Here is a 22482-nt window from a genome sequence, read left to right on the forward strand (position 1 = left end):
ATGGATGGACATGAAGGTGAATTTCATGTGGTATTTTCATATATGTACATAGCGTATTCTGGTCACTTCATCCTGTAGTTTCTCTCTCTCCCCTCTCTCCTTCCTTCCACTCTATCTCTCCCCATCCTCTACTCCATGGATCTTCCTTCTATTTTCAGATATGCTACATTTATTGAATTAATCACCTCACTTAAGATTTCATTTTCTTATCTGTAAAATAAGGATGATAATATGTACTTTGAGGAATAAATAAAATTATGTTCACATCATGCTTGGAACAATGCCTGGCATATGTTAAGAACTCAGTAAATGTTAGCTTTTATTATCAACTGTAGATTTACTTACCATCCCCCAAACAACAGTTTCCTTCCACTTCTGAGGGTAAGGTTATACATTTTTTTTTTGTGAAAATGTTCTAAAAAAGAAAATTAAATCTGGTAAATAATAATTTGGAAAATTTGAATCATCCTTTAGATTCCCTGTTTTCCATAGGCTGACATGTAAAGAATGGAACAGAACAAGAAAAACCAGTTTATTCTAATTTGAAACCCTATGGCACCAATTTTATGATGGGAACACATTAGAGGATCCAACAAGTAATACCCTCTGTCTGGATGACTCTGGGAAGACATGCATTTCTTCCTTCCTTAAATATTTTTTGAGTCTCCATCCTGCCAGGATCCTTCCTGAGAGTGCATTTAATCCAACCTTCCATCACTGGAGTCTTCCATAATAACAAAGCACCAATAAATGTTTTGGGGGCATGTTAGTGCTTAAATATCAAGATTTTAAAAATGTTGCTGAAATAAAACTGAAATAATTCTGACTACTTAGGGTATGGACTTGAAGCTACCCCCAAAATGATTAAGACATTCACTTAGTCTAGAGAGATGTTTTCTAATATAGTATGTTAATAGGAAATTTGGGGTACAGTAAATAAGCGGATCTGAAGACAATTGTCATTGAAAAGATGACTTATTACTCCCAGTTCTCAAGAGGAGAGGGGATACCACGTCACACCACCCAGGAAGTGGTGGCATGAGGACACACTGGGTGGATGGAGGTGGGGTGAGGGAGCTGTGGGCAAGAGCCTGTACTGAGGTTTCCACAGGAAAGAACAGGCAAGGCCAGCAGGCTTAGGATCGGCTGGTTGGAATGATTTCAGCAGACTCTGGGGCGAGGGGCTGTCTCTAATTGTTGGATACCTGGTCTTGGAGTGATGAGGACAGATGGATGGTGGCTCATAGTGCAAGAACTCAGAAGAGTAGGCTGGTGTGTGACTTCTCATTGGTTTGTATTTGAAAGCAAGCTCACAGGGAAATTGTTCCCTGCCTCTAGGAAATGGAGAATTCTGGGAAGAGCAGAACTCTCCAGGATCAGCAAGGCCCCAGTTGTCAAAGCATCAGAATACAGAAAACGGAAGACATGGTTAATGTGAAGAGGAACCAGAATGCAGGGGGGTTAGTACAATATGGAATGGGGGGAGTGTTGGCTGGCAGCTAGAAAGAGGCTGGGTTCAGATAACTGGGAGGTCAATACTGTTTTCATGCCTTAAGTGCACACAAACCAATTCTGCAAAAAAGGGGGATAAAAAAATTGGGGCATTGACCTGCTTCTCCTCCATCCTTGTCTCACCTGCTCTTTAGGCCCTATGCTGCGGTCCTGGAGGAAAAAGAAATTAAGAACTGACATTGTATTAACATAAAAGCTAAGGGTGTACCACATTCCTAGGAGAGAAGAGAGAACACTTCTTTTAATTAATCTGGAAGAGTTAGGAAAATATATAAATAAGCCCCACAAACCATCAAGTATAAAAAAAAAAAATGGAGCTTTTTTTTTTTTTTGGCTGTGAAGATTGTACAAGAATGGTATAATCTAGTGACTATTCATCTCATTAGAGAGGAAGAATAGCAGAAGGAAAACCAGATAAATACATCCTTTATATGGTATGGGAATTCTAATCTCTCTTCATTACGTTCTGTGATAACAGAGTTAGTGAGTTGAGGCCTATGGACAGGAGTCTGAAGTCAGTCACTTATGTAGAAATAGTCATTACTTCAACAAATGTCTGTTGAACATTCTTAACCTATCACAGTGTGAGCGACAAAAAAGCTAGATATGGACCCATCCTTACAAAGCCAATGCTTTCATTGGGGGAAGACAATAACCAAAGACAGAGCAAGATAATTTCAGAGCGAGATAAATGTTTTGGAGAAAATAGACAGAATGAAAGAGAGAGACATAGAGAGGGAAGCCAATGTAGGGAATAACAGACAGAGAGGAAGGTCAATTTAGGAAATGTGGTCAGGGAAGGTATCTTTGAGGAAGTATACTTGATCTGAGGCTGGCAGAAAGGGTGAGAGTTGCCAGTTAAGAGCTGGAGGGAACTATTACAAGTAGAAAGCAGGGCAGGAAGGAGTTGGTGTGCTTGAGAGGACCAGGTAAGTGAGGCATCATGGTGGAGGGGGCTTTTGGTGAGTTAGTGTTCCAGTTGCTACAGCAGCCTAACAAGCTGCCTCTGAATTCAGTCATTTTAAAAATCTTTATGGGTTCCAGATTCTGTGTGTTAGGAACCATGCTGGAACTTGCGTGGCGTTAATTCAGAAATGGGCGAGGGGCAACAGAGGATTGAGAAAGACAAAGACGTAGAGAAAAAGCTGGGATTGGTGGTTCATTACACTCTGATGGAGATATAATGACCCAGAGCCAGCTCAGCATGTTTATTATATAGGTTTTAACATTAAAAGGATTTTTTTTTTGTGTGTGTGTGAGAAAGTGTCTTCAAAGTACACAGGACAAAGGTCCAAGTTCTGCACAGCCCAATTATAATGATCAACTTCACTCATAATTCTTTCTGCCCAGAACTGGTATCCAAATTCAGGGTCAAGACTGATAGTGCTGTGTAAGCACAGAACCTCCTTCCAACAGGGCATCACCGTATCAACTGGGCAGTCTCAATTCCTGCCTTTGCACCAGGAGTACCCAGCAGAGGCATGCTCCTGTCCCTGGAGAATCAGGGATGTAATTCGAATCACCCATCTTGACAGAACCAGTCAGGGCTCACACTGCAGTTCTTTGTGGCATTGCCTGAGGTCACTCACTGGCACTTGGCTGATAGTTGGTCTGGTCTTAGGGATCCAAGAAGGTTTCACGCACCTGGGCTGGTACTTGGGCTGGTGTGTTGGTAAGTTTTTTGTGTGTTGGTCATTGTGACAGGGCCATGATGCTTATTCTTGGGGTTTCTGTAAGACTGTTTTTAGATGAGATTAGTATTTAAGTCTGTGGACTTGGAAGGAAGTAGTTTTCCCTACATGATATGAGTGGATCTCATTTAATCAGTTGAATGTGAGGAGGAACCAGAGAGGTGTCTTTAATAGAGCAAAAAAAATCTTCCTTTGGCAAGTAAGAATTCTGTTGGTAAAGTGCTTGCCTTACAAGCCCAGGGCCCTGGGTTTGATCCCCAGCACCGCAAAAAAAAAAAAAAAAAAGAATTCTGCCAACAGATGGCCTTACACCTTGAACTGCAATGTCAGCTCTTCTTAGGTCCCCAGCACGCTGACCTACGCTGCAGATTTTGGATTTACCAGTCTCCATAGTTATTAAACCCATTTCTTAAAATAAATCTCTTTATATGTACATAAAAAGAGATGGGTCCTTTCCTTCTGGATAGCCCTGATTAATAGAATTGGGTTGGCCAAAAGACCAGAACTGTCAGTTGGGAACCCTGCATGAATCCTCTCCATGTGGCTTCATTTTTCCTCCTGCTATGACTTCTTCACTCCATGACTGCTTTCTATGGAGACTCAGTGTTCCCGGGTGAAGTTTTCCAGCATACAAAGCAGAAGCTACATTGTTTTGCTGTGACTCAGCTGTGGAAATCAACCACTCTTACCTCTATCAAATTCCATTGTTTATAACAGTGCCGGAGAAGTTGGAGACAACGTTCTAAAACTGCCACAGTTATACCAACCAGGTAGAAGCATGTGCACACACACACTGGGTTTTGGAGGGACTGTAATAACAGCCTTCCCCATCACAATGACTGAGATAGCTGATTGGAGAACACAGATTTTACTGTGAACCATAATAGACTGGTTTGATCTTGTCTTCCCTCCCCCACTTTCCCACCCCTGCCCCCCCAAAAAAAAAACCCAAAATAAAATGACCTACCCTAGAAAACACCTTCTCTTCAGATGGAGAGACCAGGAAGCAAGAGGAGAGAGGTCTGGAGGAGTTCTGTCTCCTCTTAGTGCATTGAGCAGAGTAACATGAGATAGAATGGAGGTATAAAGAGAGGCCAGGATTGTTCACTGGAGCACAGTATTTCTCCATGGAGCATAGACAACACTTGTGCCAGGAAAGATCTTCATTGTGAAGGACACTGCAGAAGGGTTAGCCCTCTGGCCCCTTGGCAGTCAATGCCAACATGCCCACACCGAGTTACTGAAACAACCTTCAGTTACTGCTTTAGTTACTGACCAACCCTCCTGTGTTGATGGTAGAACTCCTCTCAAATGAACTGCAGGAGTTAAAAATACAGAAACAACAGTCCTCCTGGACTAACACAAAGCCCCAGAACTGTTTCACTTCTCCACCCAAGTTATCTGGGAAACACTGTGCTCATCTTTGTCACAGCAGTCCCAGACAGGAGATTGCTCCTGACATTCAGGTAAGAACTGACCTTATTACTGCTTAGTTCCAGCAACTATCATTGCTCCATAGAATCATTAAAAGATGTAAAATGTAATCTGTATTCTGCTAAGTAACTTTTTTTTTTCTAAATTTGTTCTTTTTATTTATACATGACAGTAGAGTATATTTTGACATATTATACATACATGGAGCATAACTTATTCTAATAGGATCCCATTCTTGTGGTTGTACATGATGTGGCGCTAAATTGGTGTGTATTTTTCTGTGAACATAGGAGAGATGTGTCTAATTCATTCTACTGTCTTTCCTATTCTCATTCCCCCTTTCTTCACTTCCTTTTTTTCCTAATCCAATGAACTTCTACTCCCCCACTCTTATTTTGTGTTAGCATCTACATATCAGAGAGAACACTTGGTTTTTGTTTTTTTGGGGGGATTGACTTATTTCACTTAGCATTATAGTCTCCAGATCTGTCCATTTACTGGCAGAAGTTGTTAGTTTACCAAGAGCAATGGTTTCATTGTAGCTTTCCAAGAAAGATGTTTAGTACAACTGAACTGAGGCTTTCAGGAAGAACTGATTTTGTGTTTCAGCCTTATGGGATACTTAATCAGTGAAGAGAAAGCATTTCTTCCTTCTTGGGGCAGGAATGGTACCTTGAATGGATAAGTGAAAAACCAGAGAAGGTCCTGTATGACTGAGTCTAAAGACATAGAAGTCTAAAGACATAGAAGTGAAAAAATAGGTGAAAAGCCATATTTTTCTGACCAAATAAAGACCCTCAATATTTACTTTCTTTTCTCATTTTCAGTAGATGCACTAAGTTGTGGTTCTATACTCAATACTGATAATCCAGTTCAGAGATGAGCAATCCACTGATTAATATATAGAGTAAATGCCACTAGGAAGAGAAATGAGGTTCAAAGATCTTGAGGAAGTTGTAGATAGCATGATTGATTATCCCTTAAAGAGCTGATACTTGAAGCACAAGTTATTGGAGCAAAAAAAAAAATATACCATTGATTGACATGTCACTGCTTTTTGTTGTCTTTGAACACATGGTATTTTATTGTATACATTTATTGTGTACAACATGATGTCTTGATAAACATATGTATATATGTATAGTAAAATGATTACTACAGTCAAGCAAATTTACATATCTGTAATGACTACCTACTGGTTTTTTAGTATGTAATATTATTAGCCATAGTCCTCATGCTGTATCTTATATCTCTAGACTTACACAGGGTATTTTGAAATAAGCAATTATTTTAAAATATCAGACTTATAAAAATGTATCAGATCAGAACCATTCTAACAATGCAAATCCCTTCTTCCACATCTTTCCATCACTCATGATGTGCACCCATACACCTGGCAATCTGAAGCAAAAGTGTGGAGGGTGCACATTCAGTAGTCACTATCCTCCCCCAGCCCCCATGATTTCCTCCCTTGTAAATCCCCAGTGCAAGGGGCCCCAACCCATTTCCCTCCCCATTGCAGCCAGAGTTTTACCTTGAAGATTTGATGATTAATATTGAACTGGTTTTCCTAGTGCAGTTGCATTTTGATAGAAAACAAACCCTTTATTCAGAGGAGTGAACTTACATCCCAGAATGAGGTCTTTTTCTTAGGTTTGAGAAAACTTGTGGTTTCCCAGATTACTGTGAAATTGTAATATTTACCTTTGTTTAGTGAGGATACTCCTTGGTATTTGCATTATCTCTACCATCACTGAATCTTGAAAGCTAGATAACAGTGACATTGTTTTGGTCCATTGGTCCCATGGATATTGTCCTCAAAACCTGAGTACTTCCCCCTTTCCATAATATCTTCTTGTGTTTGGTTACACACTGTTGAACCTGTGGTACAGTTGGACTTTAAGCCACAAACCCAAAGTTGGGTTTGCCCATAGAATGAGGAAAGATTGTTGGTTATGTTTGGAGAAAGCTGACTCTTTCAAAGAGTTTAGAAACCTTAGTGCGAGGGCAAAGTGACTGATAATTCACTCTTGGTATATCTGAGACTGAATTGAGGTTTTCTATTCAGGGTAGTCATCTAAATCAAATTATGCACAACCTTGTTAATTGCTTCACACCACTTTTACCTCTGTTTTATGATGACTAGGCTGGTCAGACGTTTGCTCAACTAGATCAGATTCCCCCATTTACTATCTTTGTGGCCTTGGAAGTTATAACAAACCTGTTCGAGTCTTAATTTTCTCTCTCTCAGAAGCTGGTATAATTTTACCTTGTAAGATTATGCAAAAAAATAAACATCCAAAAGTGAAACAATGCAAAATGATTTCTATTAATTTCAAAGTAAATGGAGTCAAAATTATCAAGTAAAAATAATGCCAAGATATTTTAATATGCAGTTGTAAAGTTGCCACTTTCACGGGGCTTGTATTCTAGTACCATTCTAAAAGCATCGGAATACTTTCTCTGTGCTAGACTTCTGTTAACCCTGTTAGAAAAAAGATATTTTATGATTCTAACTGGTCTGTTTTATCATGGGAGAAGAGATGTCTCCAGAGAAGGGTCCAAGGAGTTCCAGAGGAGAAGGGTAAATCAACTCAGAACCCATGGGGTTCTTGGTATATATGATGGAAAAGAATTTCAGCATGAGCCAAACAAAGGCATAGATAGAAGTTTATTTGGGAAGGTAGAAACACGTTTAAGGGAGAATGCAGGCTATCTTGAGAATAAGAATCAGCCCTGACTTGGGTCCAATATTTATAGAAGGGCTGTATCAGGGGCCAGACTGGAGTTGTATCCAGGGTGGAGCTGCACAATTGTGTGCCAATTTTCCTGCACCGTGTATTTCCCACATTTTACAAGGACATGGGCTAAGGTTTGCAACTGTGTCTTCTGTATCTCTGACTTGATTCTGCATTTCAATGGCTTGAGGATGTTTCCCTTAAGATTGCATATTTCTCTTTTCTTATCCTAACTCCCTATCTCAGTTTTTTTTTATAGCTCTTTCATGTTTGCAATAAGACTGACAGGCTACAATACCAACTCTGCAGAACATTTACTCTGAACCTCCTTTTGCTTCACTGTTCCTTCTACTTGCACATCTGTTAAGTGCTCATACTCTTAGCCCTGTATATATTTGGGTCCTTCTTATCCTTTAACTCAAAGTTTAAAAGTCACATTCTCAAAAAGGACTTTGCATCTTGCTGAGTGTCCACGGATCCTACTACATCCACTCCATGTATCCCAGCCCTTTTCCTCCCATGGCAACTTTCACAACTTGTAATGACAAATACAAGTATTTTTTTTTTAAAAATTATCCTTGGTCAAAATTGGAGTTAGACTCACAGGCCACAAAGCATATTTAATGAGAAACCTTGAGAGGAAGGGAAGAGGTTGACCCAAATGCTTCTGAGAATGTGAGTGAGGTTGAAGCATCTTTTCCAATTAGAAACCATAAAGGGAGAGAAAATAGAGATTGTGGAGCAGGTGAGGTGAAAGGACTGTCTTCGTTAGAGTGGTGACTATTTGGAATGTTGTCATGATGAGATTGAGTTCCTGGTCAGTCCTTTGCTGAGAAAAGTTAAAAGGTCTCCAGTGATATTTTGTTTTTAACTACAGAAAGTTTATTGTTATCTCTGAGGAAATGTAGGTCAACCTTGAAGCTATTATGATGACTGAAAAGCTTGCTTAACATGTTGGTTATGGGAAATTGTATTTACTTACTATATATTTGTTTTAGAAAATTGCATTTGTTAGAGTGTTTGTTGTAGAAAATTGAATTTATTCACCCAGCTGTGTTTTGCACTGTAGCCCTCTGATGCACAGCTTGCTAATGTTCCTCAGGAACTCTCCCTGTGTTAGGGACAGGAGTTAATTTCATTTATTGATTCATACAATTTGCATTTATTGCACATCTACTAAGAGCCAGGCTCTATTAAAGGAACTGAGGCGATACATTAGTTATCTATTGCTGCATAACAAATAACTGTGAGCTTAGTGGCTTATAATGAATACACATTTATTATCTCAACAGTTTCTGTGGTCACAATTATGGGTATGGTTTGGCTGGGTCTTTTGCTTCAGGGTCCCTCATAAGCTGCATTCAAGACTCTTGGTACTGCTCAGGTCTTATATAAAAACTGAATTAGTCAAAGATCCTCTTTTAAGCCCACATCTGTAGATGTTGGCTTAGTTTAGTTGATCAATGAATGTGTCCCTTAAAGGTCACATTCTTTGCTTGCTATTGGCTAGCATCCTTGTTCCTTGGCACATGGGCTGGCCCAATAGTGCACTTACTTCTTCAAAGTCAGCAAGAAAAAAATCTAATAGCAAGACCAGAGACTCAATCTTGGGAAGCCTAATCATGGAAATGGCATTCCATGGCCTTTTTTTGTTGCTCTTTAGGCCAGTCCACACTTTAGGGGAAGGAATTACACAAGAACATGAATCCAGGGGTATCCTTGATGGCCACCCTATCTGCCTGCTATCAGCAAGTGGAGTTGTGGTTTGTATGAGATGTTTCCTGTTAACCTTTGGTTGATGCAGAGATATTCAGAGTTGAAATGATTCAGTTATGAAAACTGTAACCTAATCTGTCCATCCTAGACTGACTGTGTGGTTGGAAGGTGGGGTATGGCTGAAAGATGTGGGTTATTGGGGTATGCCCTGGAAGGGTGCATCTTCCCTGCAACCCTTTCTCTCTCTGCACAAGGGGATCAGTTTACCTCTTGATGTTCTGCTCCACCTTGGGCCCAACAGCAGTGAGGCAGCTGTCTATGGACTGAATCTCTCATACCATGAGCCAAACTAAACTTTTCCTCCTCCAGGTTGTTCTTGTCAGGTGTTTTGGTAATAGCAACAAAAAACGAACTAAAATAAGCAGGGAACAAAGTGAAGTTGTCACTTTTGTGGAGCTTGTATTCTAGTGCCTTTCAGAAAGCATCAGGATCATTTGTATGTGCTGAACTTCCTACAGGCCTGATTGAGACAAACATATTTTGTGCTTCTAACAGATTCATTGCCAAACTCCACACGAAGAATTATTCTTTTGAAAATTAGTCATCAGATGCAGTCTGCCCTGAAACCCTCAGAGTGTTTACACTTGAAATGCAGAACTAAAAAATGCTTTTATAAGTGTATGGACATTTCTCAGGAGAACTGCAGTAATTCCTGGGACAGAAAATCAGCTACAGTGTGCTTTTGACTTTCAAGTCCTTTACTGTATTTTGGAGAGCTGCATAGAAGAGTCCCTGTTTATGAAGAAGGAAAACCTTTTTGTGGTGACTTCTATTTAATTTGTTGTCGGCCTTATTTCACCACAGCTTCATTTCTTCCTGTGGAGGCTTAGCTAGTTTTCCTTCTTTGTGGGAAAGAGCTGAATTGAAGATAGAGTTCTTTTTTATTTTTTTGTCTTATACTCAGGATCAGACACTGTTGGAAATATTTTATTAAGTCACTCACAGGGGAGACAAACTGATCTACTGTTTCAAAGACTGGAAATTACAGTGAAGCTTTATAAAGTGAAACAAAGGAATTAGTACAAGATGGAAAAGGTGAAAGAAAGAGTGAAGAAGGAAGGAAAGAAAGAAGAAAGAAGTACAGATATTGGACTCTCACTGGGATTGTTGCATCACAGCATGAAAACAACTAGTACATTCTATGGACATTGCTATTTTATGTATTAGCTGTGTTTTATGACTAAGTAATTACCTAAAACATATTTCACTAACCTTGACATTTACAGTCATTGATTTAGAACTTATATTTTAAAAGACATTAAAATGAACCCTGTATAGGCTTGAGAGAATATCGGTCTTGGATTTTGTGTGTCAGAAGATCAAAATGAATGAAAATCCATGAATTGGAAAAGGGAAGTGAATCTGTGTCATGTGCATGCTCTTGGCCTAACCCAGCCCAGCTAGTGATGTCATGTGTGGATCCCAAGATATTTGTAAATATTGTAAACTATTGTGAAACATTGTGCTGCATTTGAAAAAAGACTGAGGCCAAGTTCAGCAACTGGCCTAAGGTGTTAGAAGGAAAGAGCAAAGAGGAACCGGAAACCAAGCTGCTGGGCTCTGGACTCGGGGCTGTCATAATGCTTCTCTGTGCTTGGAAAACAAAAAGCCCATGGAATTACTTCATGAATTTCCTGCCAACGAGGCCGCCTCTTTTCCCTTACAAGGACACTCATTTCTGATCTCATATTTTCTTTCTCAGAGAAGGAAGTGTTATTATTCTGTCTCCACAGATGGAAAACCCTTTGGGATGTGAATTCTGGTTCCTTAGATTTCAGGATTATCAGAAGAACAGAGAAGTTGTCAATGGATATTAACCTTTATTTTTTTATTCATAGAACAATAGCATTAGAAGACACCTCAGTTCAGGGAGGTGGAAGAGATGTGCAGATAACCCAGCTAGTGTGTGGAGTTGGGGCTGGAGCTCAGTCTCCCAATGCCTCGTTCTCGGCTCACTCCACGGTCTCCTTTGAGAACACTCAGAATGCATTCTGGTGGCCAATTCATGTGATTTTTATTTTTGACTCACAGGAAAAGTTGTGCTTTTTTCCATTTCACTGACAACAGAGCTTCCTATCCACCCCCGACCCCAAAGCCTTTGATTCCTCAACATTATAGTTGGAACGGTGACACCTGGGACAGAGGCACCTCTATGGCACTGCCTGTTTTCTTAGCATTTCCCCAAATTCCACTGTGGCCATTCCTGATCAGCTTCTTGAGGTCTGATATTGTGTCCTGACCTTTCTTTATTTCTAGGAAGATTCATATTTAGGCCTAATTCTGGTGAGTATAGTTCAGCAGCCTCCAGGGCAAAAAGAACACATTTTCCTTGGGAAATAGAGATCTAGAATTTTTCTGAGATTTACTCAGCCATTATTCCAGTGAGCTAATTTGTCTGTAACCTTTCTTATAAATTAATCAAGTTCCTCTCTGCTTTTATTAGTAATTTTATTCCTCTTGGAGCAAATTCTTCCTAATTAGAACATGTGCCTGAACTTTAAAGCAATAACATGACAAATGAAGAGAAGCAGTAAAGCTAATTTGCAATGTCTCCTTCAACAAGGCATCACTTCATGTTTTAAAAGTAATTTCTAGGGTTTTTCCATTATCCCTCCTGCCAATGTCCCTGGCCCCAATTCTTTCCAAATGTGCTGCTATGACTTTAGCTTACATGGGACAAAACATATTTACAATTTGTAGATAACACTCATTTCTCAAAAAGGTCCTACCATTTTTAACAAGATGAGTTCCTTAGAAAGCCAGAGAAGAGACTTTCCCCTTGGGGCTTAGATCCCACTCTGTAGGGACTGCATGTTGTTTCATCCTGAGTGGCACCCTTTGTATATACCTTTCCCAAACAGCATTGTCATTGTCAGGTAGGAAGAGTAAGGAATGTCATGGTCATTTTTATTTCTGATAGTTATTCACTCATAGTTTACTTATTGAGCATCTTTCTGTGCCATCACCATTATTCCACTTAACCAGTAATTAAAAATAATCACTTATATGATTCTTACTCCTGATAGTTCGACTTCAGAAACTCAGAGATGGTTGTCAGTAGTTGGTAGACCCAAGAGTACCTGAACTTATGAAAAGGTACATTCTTGCCCCTGCATTTCTTAACTTGGTCATTCTAGTATCTCTATGGAGAATGTTCTTAAATTCATAAAATGAAATTTCTATTACGATCTCAGTAACACAATATGAATGGAATAAGATTATATGACAGAGAAACTGAGACATGACAAGTAGAATAGTGGAGGCTAGAAAGAGTCTGGAGCTCATATCGACCTTTTTATAAAACCTTCAAAGAACAATTAGCAAATGTCACATTTTAAAATCCACAAAAGTATCTTTCTGTCTTTTGCAGTACAGGATTGAACCCTGGGATGTTCTGTTACTGAATTACAGTAGGAACTCCCCACCCCTTTTTTGTTAACAGGAGTTGAACCCCAGGCATTTTACCACTGAGTTATATCCCCAGCCCTTTTTATTTTGAGACAGGGTCTCATGAAATTGTTTAGGGCCTGGATAAGTTACTGAGACTGGTCTTGAACTTGTAATCCTCCTACCTCAGTCTCTGGAGTTGCTGGGTTTACAAGGGTTCACCACTGCACCAGGTTCAACAAAGTCTCTTAGACACTTTGTTGAGTTCAATCCCCAGAACCAAAAACATGAGAAACATTGGTAAAACTTTTCCAAATCATAAAAAAGAATTCAGTAAAGTAGCAGGATATAAAATCAATATAAAGAGATTATTGATCTTTAGATACAATAATCAGTTTGATGACATAATAGTAGAGAAAGACAGTTTAATAGCAGCAAGAAGATTATATATTGAAGAGTAATTCAAGAATAAATTTGCAAATACAAAACGAGACTATCCTCAAAACACTTCTAAAGGGCAAAAAAGTGTGTAAATAAATCGAATTCTTTCTCCTGTTCTTAGAAAGGGTGGCACATATCAAAAAGATGTCACTTCTCACTACATTTAGAGATTTAACAGAGTCTTAATACAATTCCCACAAGCTCTTTTTCAAAAACAAGAATTGTGTATGTTGATATCAGAGCTCTTTGGAAAAATAAATATCCAGGAAAACAATACGAAGAACAGCTATGCAAGAAGAGTACTCTACTACATACTGAAACATAACACAAAACTCTGTAATTAACTAAAACATGAAGAGGCAGACGGATGGTGGAAATGCAAATTGGGACAGTTTTTATGGAGAAGGGAGTTGACAGCATCTAAAAAAACTACATACGTAATTACCTTTTGATCTAGCAATTCCACTTTTAGGAATTTGCCCTAAAGCTGTCCTTTTAATAATATAAAAACATGTCAAGTTATTTCATAGAAATAATATTCATAATCGCACAATACTGGAAATAGCCTAAATGCTGAAACCCTAGAAATTGAATAAACTGTTTCATGTACACACTGAAGAATTATGCAACTGTAATTAAATGAACGACCATCTCTGTAGACTACTGTGGAGAAATTTCTAGGAAAGTGAAAGAGAAAAGTTGGAAAATAATATAAGCCAGTACTTTTTGTTTAAAAAGGGAAAATAAGAAAAATATGTGCACCTGAAGAATTATACCCAACAGAAAGGAAAGGATAAGTTAGAGAATAATGATATTGCTTTCCTAAATGCAATGGGCAGGAAGGTTTGGAAAGCATAGAAGTAATTGGAGGCAGAGGTCAATTGATGTTTCCTAAAATGTATGCTTTTAAGGAAGGAGGGGGAAAGTGCTGAGGAGTGCTGTTGGTCAAATTGTATTGTCATGTTGTGTATTGTGTGTATGTACAAATAGGTAACAACAAATCCCACCAGTATGTATAATGATAATGCATCAGTAAAAAAAATTGTGGGGAAAAAAACAAAAAAATGTATGTGTTTGCATAGTAGTGACTTTTGGAACTATGCTAACGTTTGATATGTCTAACATGAATAAAATCAATGCACATGAAGAAAACCTAAATTGAAATGCAAATAGAGAAACAAACTGCACTGTGTTTCAGTGAATAACATAATCACACTAAGATTCTCTGAGGAAATAAAAACTCCATGAGCTCTTGTTTTAGTTATCTTCTTGTCAGAAAAGAATTTGTGTTAAAGGAGAAAGACACAGTGGTTTTAGGAGGGAAAAAAAAAAGTATGTACGATAAACCTAAAGTATGGGGTTTATGATTGAATGACAGGTGAGGGATGAAATTGCTTTCTAAAAATCAGTGTGGGGCCAGGAGGAGCTTGCTGACACAAGCATTCTAGTCTTGTGGTGTAGCAGATAGATTCGGGTTCTTTGGTTATCACTTTGGTATTAACACTTTTAATTCTGGTTTAAAGGTAGCAGAAAATAACTAATAACTCAAACAACATTGATTACAACTGCAATATGTAGAAGAAAATGAGGGCGGGTATGAAAGATGGTGGAATGAGACCGACATCGTTACCCTATGTACATGTGTGATTACACAAATGGTATGAATCTACATTGTGTACAACCATAGAAATGAAATTATGTGTACAATGAATCAAAATGCAGTCTGTAAAAAATTAAAAGCTAAATAAATAGTTTTTAAGCTAGTTTTGAGCTCTGCCTTAGGAAATAACTAACTTCAGGTACCTTCAAACTATTCTAGAATACCTGTAAGTAAAAAATTAAGAATGTGTGAAGTTAGCTTAAGTAGAATGAGCTTTATCTTGGAACAGTATGATTTTCATAAGTTAAAAAAAATCACCTTGGAAATATGGAAAAATATTAGTTTTATTTTCTTATTATATCTGTGGATAACCTAGTAAATGATATAGACTATAAGAAGGAGCAAGCATACAAATGCAGAAAAAGCCATGTCTTTATTGTTTAGTTTTAAAATATGAATGTATCTTTCATTAATCATCAACTTGTAAAAACTACCCTAAACAAAAGCATACCTTATGTGATAATAATTTTCCATTAAGATAATAACCCAACTTCTGGAAGATTGTTAGTTGCTTTCTTATGAAAATAAAAACCCAAACCCACTCTATCCTATTTATATTTCATAGTTTGTATAGTAGGTGGGATAGAGGTATCCAAAATGCTACGTGCTTGGCCAGATCCCCAGAACCTGTGAATATTCCTTTATACAGAAAAAGATAGAATTAATTTAAAGATTTTGATGGGAGAAAGTTATCTTGAATTGTCGCCGCCCAAGGCAATTTGTCACCGCCTGCAGCAACACTTTGCATGGGTATAGAGGATAGAGAAACAGATTTGATTGCTTTGAGAGGAGAGAGAGAGAGAGAGAGAGAGAGAGAGAGAGAGAGAGAGAGAGAGAGGCTTTGTATAAGAGAGAAAGACTTTGCTTAAGAGAGAGACTACACTTTCAGAAATCTTCTTAGTTTTGCTGCTGCTTCTTAAAGGTGCGTCCTGCATCCTGTGAACTAAGGGTCTATCTACCTAAGGTGCTTTAGGGATGTGTCCCGCATACTGCAATCTGTGATCTGCAACCTAAAGATGTGTTCTCAGTTCTCCGCTCTCTACTCTGCGATCTATCTTCCACCGCTGCCCCTACTCGCTGTTTCTATCTGCTTGCCGCTTCTTCTTCTTCTTCCTTTCTGCTAATGGCTTCTACTGTTTCTTTCTGCTAGCTGCTCCTCTTACTGTCGCTCCTTACTCCTTGTCACTTTTCTCTGTATGCTGCTGCTCCTTGTCACTTTTCTCTGCATGCTGCTGCTCCTTGTCACTTTTCTCTGCATGCTGCTGCTCCTTGTCACTTTTCTCTGCATGCTGCTGCTCCTTGTCACTTTTCTCTGCCTGCTGCTGCTCTTTCTCTACTACCTACTGTCCGCTTGTATTCCCTCCAAGAGGCGGAGGGCGGAGCCACACCAGTTGAAATCAGGTGAGGAGCCAGCTGCCCAATCATGAGCAGGCACAAGCAGGAGCACTTGAGAACACCTGTGCACACATACCTTCAATGTGATCAAAACAGCTTCTGGCTAGCTGCCAGGCACCATCTTCGGCGAGTTCGCATGGCATAGCCCCCAACAATTCCCCCTTCTTTATATAAAATGAAAAGAAAGCTGGCAGGGATCGTGTCTGTCTTAGGTTGTCCATGGCAGAGCAACATCCTTACCCGTCATTGGATAATGAGGCTCTAGCCCTCATTTCCTGTCTTTGGTTGGTATGAGCTCCCCATGAATCTTACCCGTCTTTGACTACCGATCCAACACACCAAGTCATATACTGGGAGATTGTTCTACTTCAAGGGTGGCCATGGCCTGATTTATGATCACATTATGAGCCTGCTGACTGGCTTTGAGGCGTTTGTAGATGTAGAATAGAATTAACACAAGCACACCCAAGCCTATTAGTATATAACCTAAAAATACCAAAAATTGGTGCCAAACTGTGCTGAAAAAACAATAACTCCTTTGACTTTTTGATAGCTTCCCTTTACTTATAAACTCTCCTTAAAGGTGAGGGACCAACATGAAGAATTAAAAAGTTACACAGGATGAAAATAAGCAGCTTGCTTTACTGAGAAAAAGATGAAAATCATCTATGTGGCTAAATCAGCTTATAAGGGGCTATGGGTCCAATCAATTCCAATTTGGGAATTGCCCGAGTGATGCAATCACTATCAGCAAAAAGATCTGTTACTCCTTAAACACTACAAGGGCTATGACAGCTGCTTCCATTTTGTGAGCCTTGAGTTGAAGAGTTCTGTGCCCTGTTTCTTAAATGATTTGGTAACATCTTTCCCTCAACAACAGTAACCAATTTGCACTCCTTAGCCCAATGTGTTTCCCTTCTGCGCCTTGGGCAAAGACCTGGGGCATGAGGTGCAACAGATTTTACTATAGTAATCTCTTATCTTTTGTTAGGGTATTGTCTCTTTTCTGCTGTATATCTGTGCATACACTCCAGGATCATATCAATTTTGAGTATCATATTAGCCTTCTATTAGCAATATCAACATTTCTACCAGGAAACCTTGCTACTATGTTTCTGCAAGCAGTTTCAACAGCTATTTCTTGCCACTGAGCTCTCCAATTAGACATTGTCCTCCAGATAACACTGCTCTGCATAGCTGTTTTCAATCAGTCTTCTCTATTTTGCTCCTCAAATACGGGCCGGTTCTACAAATTTTGAAGCTCTTTATATTAGGTTTAGCTTTCTCCTACCTTTTCCCCTTGTTCTTAAGTTTTCACTACCACTTGGTTATTCCTTTTGGGGGTTCTTTGTGTTAGACTTAGCTCTCCTTTTTCCCTTGTTCTTAAATTTTCTGAGTAATTGTTTTCTAGGTTACTACCACTCAATCCTTCCTCACTTTGTTCTCTTTAGGAGTTCTTTTCTGTTGCTATTAGATCCTGTTTATGAAGATCCCCCTGTGGCACACTGAGCAGCTTTTCTTCTATAAACCCTGGGCTTATTTCTACTAGAGTTTGAACATATGATCATACAGTGGTTTCCTTATTTTCTAATTCTTCCCCAGTGTTTCTTTCCTCCCCAGAACTTTCCTGTTTTTGGTTACCCCCGCTAACTTCCTCTCGAATCTCTCCCAGCACTTCTCCTTGTAATATATTTTTCATGCCTCCTTTTTGAATTATCCTTTCAGACTGATTTCGTGATATTTCTGAATCCATTCTTCACTGTACAAAGGTCACACTAACAGCAGTACAAACACACAAACAATACTCAATACACATACTCCGGAGCTCCTTTATCATTCTCTTTATATATTTCATCACCTGGCCAGCTATCCTGAGTGCCTAACTGCCTTAGAAGACAGGGCCCTCAGCTTACCTGAGTACCTAACTGCCCTAGGACAGGGGTTAACTGCCCTAGAGACAGGGTCCTCAGCTTACCTGAGTATCTAACTGCCTCAGAGAAAGAGACAGGGTCCTCAGCTTACCTCACTACTTAGAGCAAGACTCTTGAGTTTGACAAACACACAAACACAAAATACACACATTTTTGCACTTCAACTGTAGTGTCCTTTGCAACCTTTAGTTTTTGATTGACCCTATTTCTTTTTACTATCCCTCGCCCTTAAACTGCTCTGGCCAGAGACTCCTGCGAGGTTCCTACTTTTCCTGCTGTTCCTATTCCCGGAGGCGGATCTTGAATTTTCCCTTGCCCTATTCCTGCAAGGTTCCTCAGTTTCCCCACCATGCAGACTTCCCTCCCCCCCCTTTCTCCTTCCCCGTACGGGCCACCATATGTCACTGCCCATGGCAATTTGTCACTGCCTGCAGCAACACTTTGCACAGGTATAGAGGATTGAGGAAACTGAGGGTTGCTTGCTTTAAGAGGAGTGAGAGAGAGAGGCTTTGCATAAGAGAGAAAGACTTTGCTTAAGAGAGAGAGAGACTACATTTTCAGAAATCTTATCTTCTTAGTTTGGCTGCTGCTTCTTAAAGGTGCGTCCTGCATCCTGTGAACTAAGGGTTTATCTACCTAAGGTGCTTTAGGGATGTGTCCCGCATACTGCAATCTGTGATCTGCAACCTAAAGATATGTTCTCAGTTCTCCGCTCTCCGCTCTGCGATCTATCTTTCACCGCTGCCCCTACTCGCTGTTTCTGTCTGCTATGCAGCTTCTTCTTCTTCCTTTCTGCTAATGGCTTCTACTGTTTCTTTCTGCTAGCTGCTCCTCTTACTGTTGCTCCTTACTCCTTGTCACTTTTCTCTGCATGCTGCTGCTCCTTGTCACTTTTCTCTGCATGCTGCTACTCCTTACTCCTTATCACTTTTCTCTGCCTGCTGCTACTCCTTACTCCTTTTCACTTTTCTCTGCCTGCTGCTGCTCTTTCTCTACTACCTACTGTCCGCTTATATTCCCTCCAAGAGGCGGAGGGCGGAGCCACACCAGTTGAAATCAGGCGAGGAGCCAGCTGCCCAATCATGAGCAGGCGCAAGCAGGAGCACTTGAGAACACCTGTGCACACGTACCTTCAATGTGATCAAAACAGCTTCTGGCTAGCTGCCAGGCGCCATCTTCGGCGAGTTCGCAGGGCATAGCCCCCAACATTGAATGACCTGAGTAAGCCCTGAATCCAATTGTTATGTCCACTTAAGAGCCAGACACAGGGAGATTACAGAGAAAAAGGGGACAGTATGACTGGAGAGAGAGAATGGAGTGTTGTGGCCCCAAATTAGTGAGGATAGTCACCAGAAGCTGGAGAAGACAGAGTAAACTCTCACTGGAATTCCTAGGGGGTGCAGCCTTTTGATACCTGGATTTGTGACTTTTGGCCACCAGAGCTGTAAAGGAATTTGTGTTACTTTAAGCTGTGCAGTTGATGATCATTTGTGCCAACAGCCATAGGAAAAGAATCCACAGAATGGCTACATGCTCTTTTGAAATCATGTGCTTGTGGTTATTGAAAAACAAAAATATCTGGATAATCCACTCTTTCAATTTAGAACCCCTTCTTGAGTAGACAGTCAAGGCCTCCCAGCAGAAAGAGTGTGATGCATTTTCTCAGTGTGGTACAGATAGTCCAATTATATTTCTTTAAGATTGAATTACAATATAGGTCAATATTCCTCAATACCTTGAAGTGTACCTACTGACCACACTGCTATCTACCACCTGCTGACCAAGGCTAACCACACAATATTGGAAATCCAAAAAGTATTTGCTCAGACCAGGATGTATCATAATAATAAATTTTAAGTTTCTTTGAGATAGACACTAAAAATTTTTCTGAGTGTAGGAAAAATGTTTGTGTTAACATTTTTTAGTGCAAAAGGGTGAACTGAATAATTTCAGACCATGTGAACTAAATCTACACTTAACTTTAGGAAGAGACATCATGACATATTGGGAAGATAGCTGGATTGAGTCAGATTGTTCTTTCTCATTAGATTTCTTTGAGTTATTTCCAAGAAGTTTGAAAATTATAAATCATCACACTTAAGAGTGTACTGGGAAAGGTGTCTTATTTAAAGGAAAATGATGTCTTCTAAAGGGAATGAAGCTGTTCTTCTGAGATCAGACGAGATCGGGCGCGTTCAGGGTGGTATGGCCGTAGACATGAAGCTGTTCTTTATAGGAATGTATGAATCCAAGATTTATGGCATGAAAACTTTTTCTGAAGATAAAAGTAGAGCTGCTGGGATGATGTAAAACGTGGACTATGTCATAGAAACCCTGACCTAGTGGAAGATATGAGTGGATGTTGCATGTCAGGCAATAATCACCATCAGGCATAAGTGAGAGACAGAAGTGGTGATGGGGTTTGTTTATCTGTGTACTCACTAATAAGGAACTTGAATCATCTGGTATGCATTCCAAATATTGAACTGAATAAATGGGTTCTTTTGTTGACAACAGCCTCTTTTAGAAAGCAAAATAATCATAATTCTATATGTTAGGAAAGAATAGTCAGAGATAGGAATGTGAGGGGACCTAGGATAACTATTACATGTTAAGGTGTAACATGGCTCAATTATACTCCTAATAACTGATTCCTAATCTGAACCACTCCAAAATCTGAAACTTTTCGAGTAACATCATAATGTCACCAGTGGAAAATTCCATACCTAACTTCTGATGGTTCAGTGTAATCAAACTGTATTTTGTACTCAAAATATTAAAAATATTATATGCAGTTACCTTCAGGACATGGATATATATAGATTTTAAATATACATACATATATATAAAACATAAATGAATTTTGTGTTTAGACTTGAGTCCTATCACCAAGATAACTCACACATGATATGCAAATATTCCAAATTTTTAAAATTATGAAATTCAAAATTTTTCTGGTTCCAAACATTTTTGATAAGACATAGTCAATCTGTGTTGCCAGGAAGAACCATGGACATTGGGAGGTATATATTCTAGAATTTGAGAAAGCATATACAACTATCATCTAAAATGGGAATATTTCCCATCATGTTTTGGATATTATAAAAAAAAAATGAAGTTCTTTTTCTTTTTATTTTTTTGCTACTGGGAATTGAACCCAGGGCTGCATGCATACTAGGCAAGTGCTCTGCCACTGAGCTAGATCCTCAACCCCTAAATATGTAATTCTTATGAAATAATTGAATATAATTCCAAAGAAGAATAAATAGATGATGGTGTAAAAAGATTGTGACTTTATGAAGAACTGTAGCATGAATTTTAACTGACAGTGACTAAAAATTATAACGGAAACGCACATCCCAGAGATAAATAATTGTATGATACAGAACTCTAAGAAATGTATCAAAAATACATAACCTAGCCTGGTGCAGTGGTACTTGCCTATAATCACAGCAACTCAGAGGGGTGAGGGAGGAGGATCACAAGTTCAAGGTTGACTTGAGCAACTTAGTGAGACCCTAACTTAAAAAATATAAAGGAATGGGGGATATAACTCAGAGGTATAGTGTCCCTGAGTTAATATCCAGTAGTGTGTGTGTGTGTGTGTGTGTGTGTGTGTAGTTATTATGAGACTATATATATATAGTCTAGCATACATTGGGACTGCAGCAACAAATTAAACTAAAGGAACTAGTGCTTTACTTGTGTGGTCTGCCATCTTACAAACAATGATGGATATTAGTTACAGCAAAGGAAGCAGACTCTATTTTACCTCTCTGTTCTCTAGTAAGGGAGACCAGAATCCCATAGAGGTAGGAAAATGGAAAAAGTTCAACTCTCAATGTTTCTTAAGTTGAGATCTATAGACTATTAAGCAAATCATGTGTATAATTCCAAGCATTCATGAACCTGAATGGACAAAAAATATTTTTTTAGTTTCACTGACCTTTACCTTAAAGTTAATATTTCCTTCAATTTTGAATGTAGACAACAAACCACAGTGGTAGCAGCATTCACTTTAAAAAAACTTTTTAGATGTTAATAGATCTATATTTTATTCATTTATTTATATGTGCTGCTGAGAATCAAACCCAGTACCTCACACATGCTTGGTATGTCACACTGAGTCACAACCCCAGTCCAGCATTCACTTTTATCATTAGTAAAATTATAGATTATTTCCTACCATATTACAATTATAGCAACCTCAAAATTTGTATGTACATCACTACTTCAAAATTATGGTAGGTATAAGAACCATGGATAGATGTTCTAATTGATTTCCTAATAAAGAAAGCACACATATTATTATGTTCTGAAAATTGCATTTAAATATTAATTTTCTTAATTATTTTATATATTTTATTTTATCCAATATAAGTATTATTCTGAGAAGGGTCCCATTAGGCTTTATCAGATTCCCAAAAGGATCCATAGCATAACATCTCATGAGAAGCCCTGACTAGTTCCTCTAAGTGAACCTGTCTCTGGGCTTGGATAACCCAGCTGCTTGGAGA

The sequence above is a fragment of the Sciurus carolinensis genome, chromosome 14 (assembly GCF_902686445.1).
Source record: "Sciurus carolinensis chromosome 14, mSciCar1.2, whole genome shotgun sequence".
NCBI lineage: Eukaryota > Metazoa > Chordata > Mammalia > Rodentia > Sciuridae > Sciurus > Sciurus carolinensis.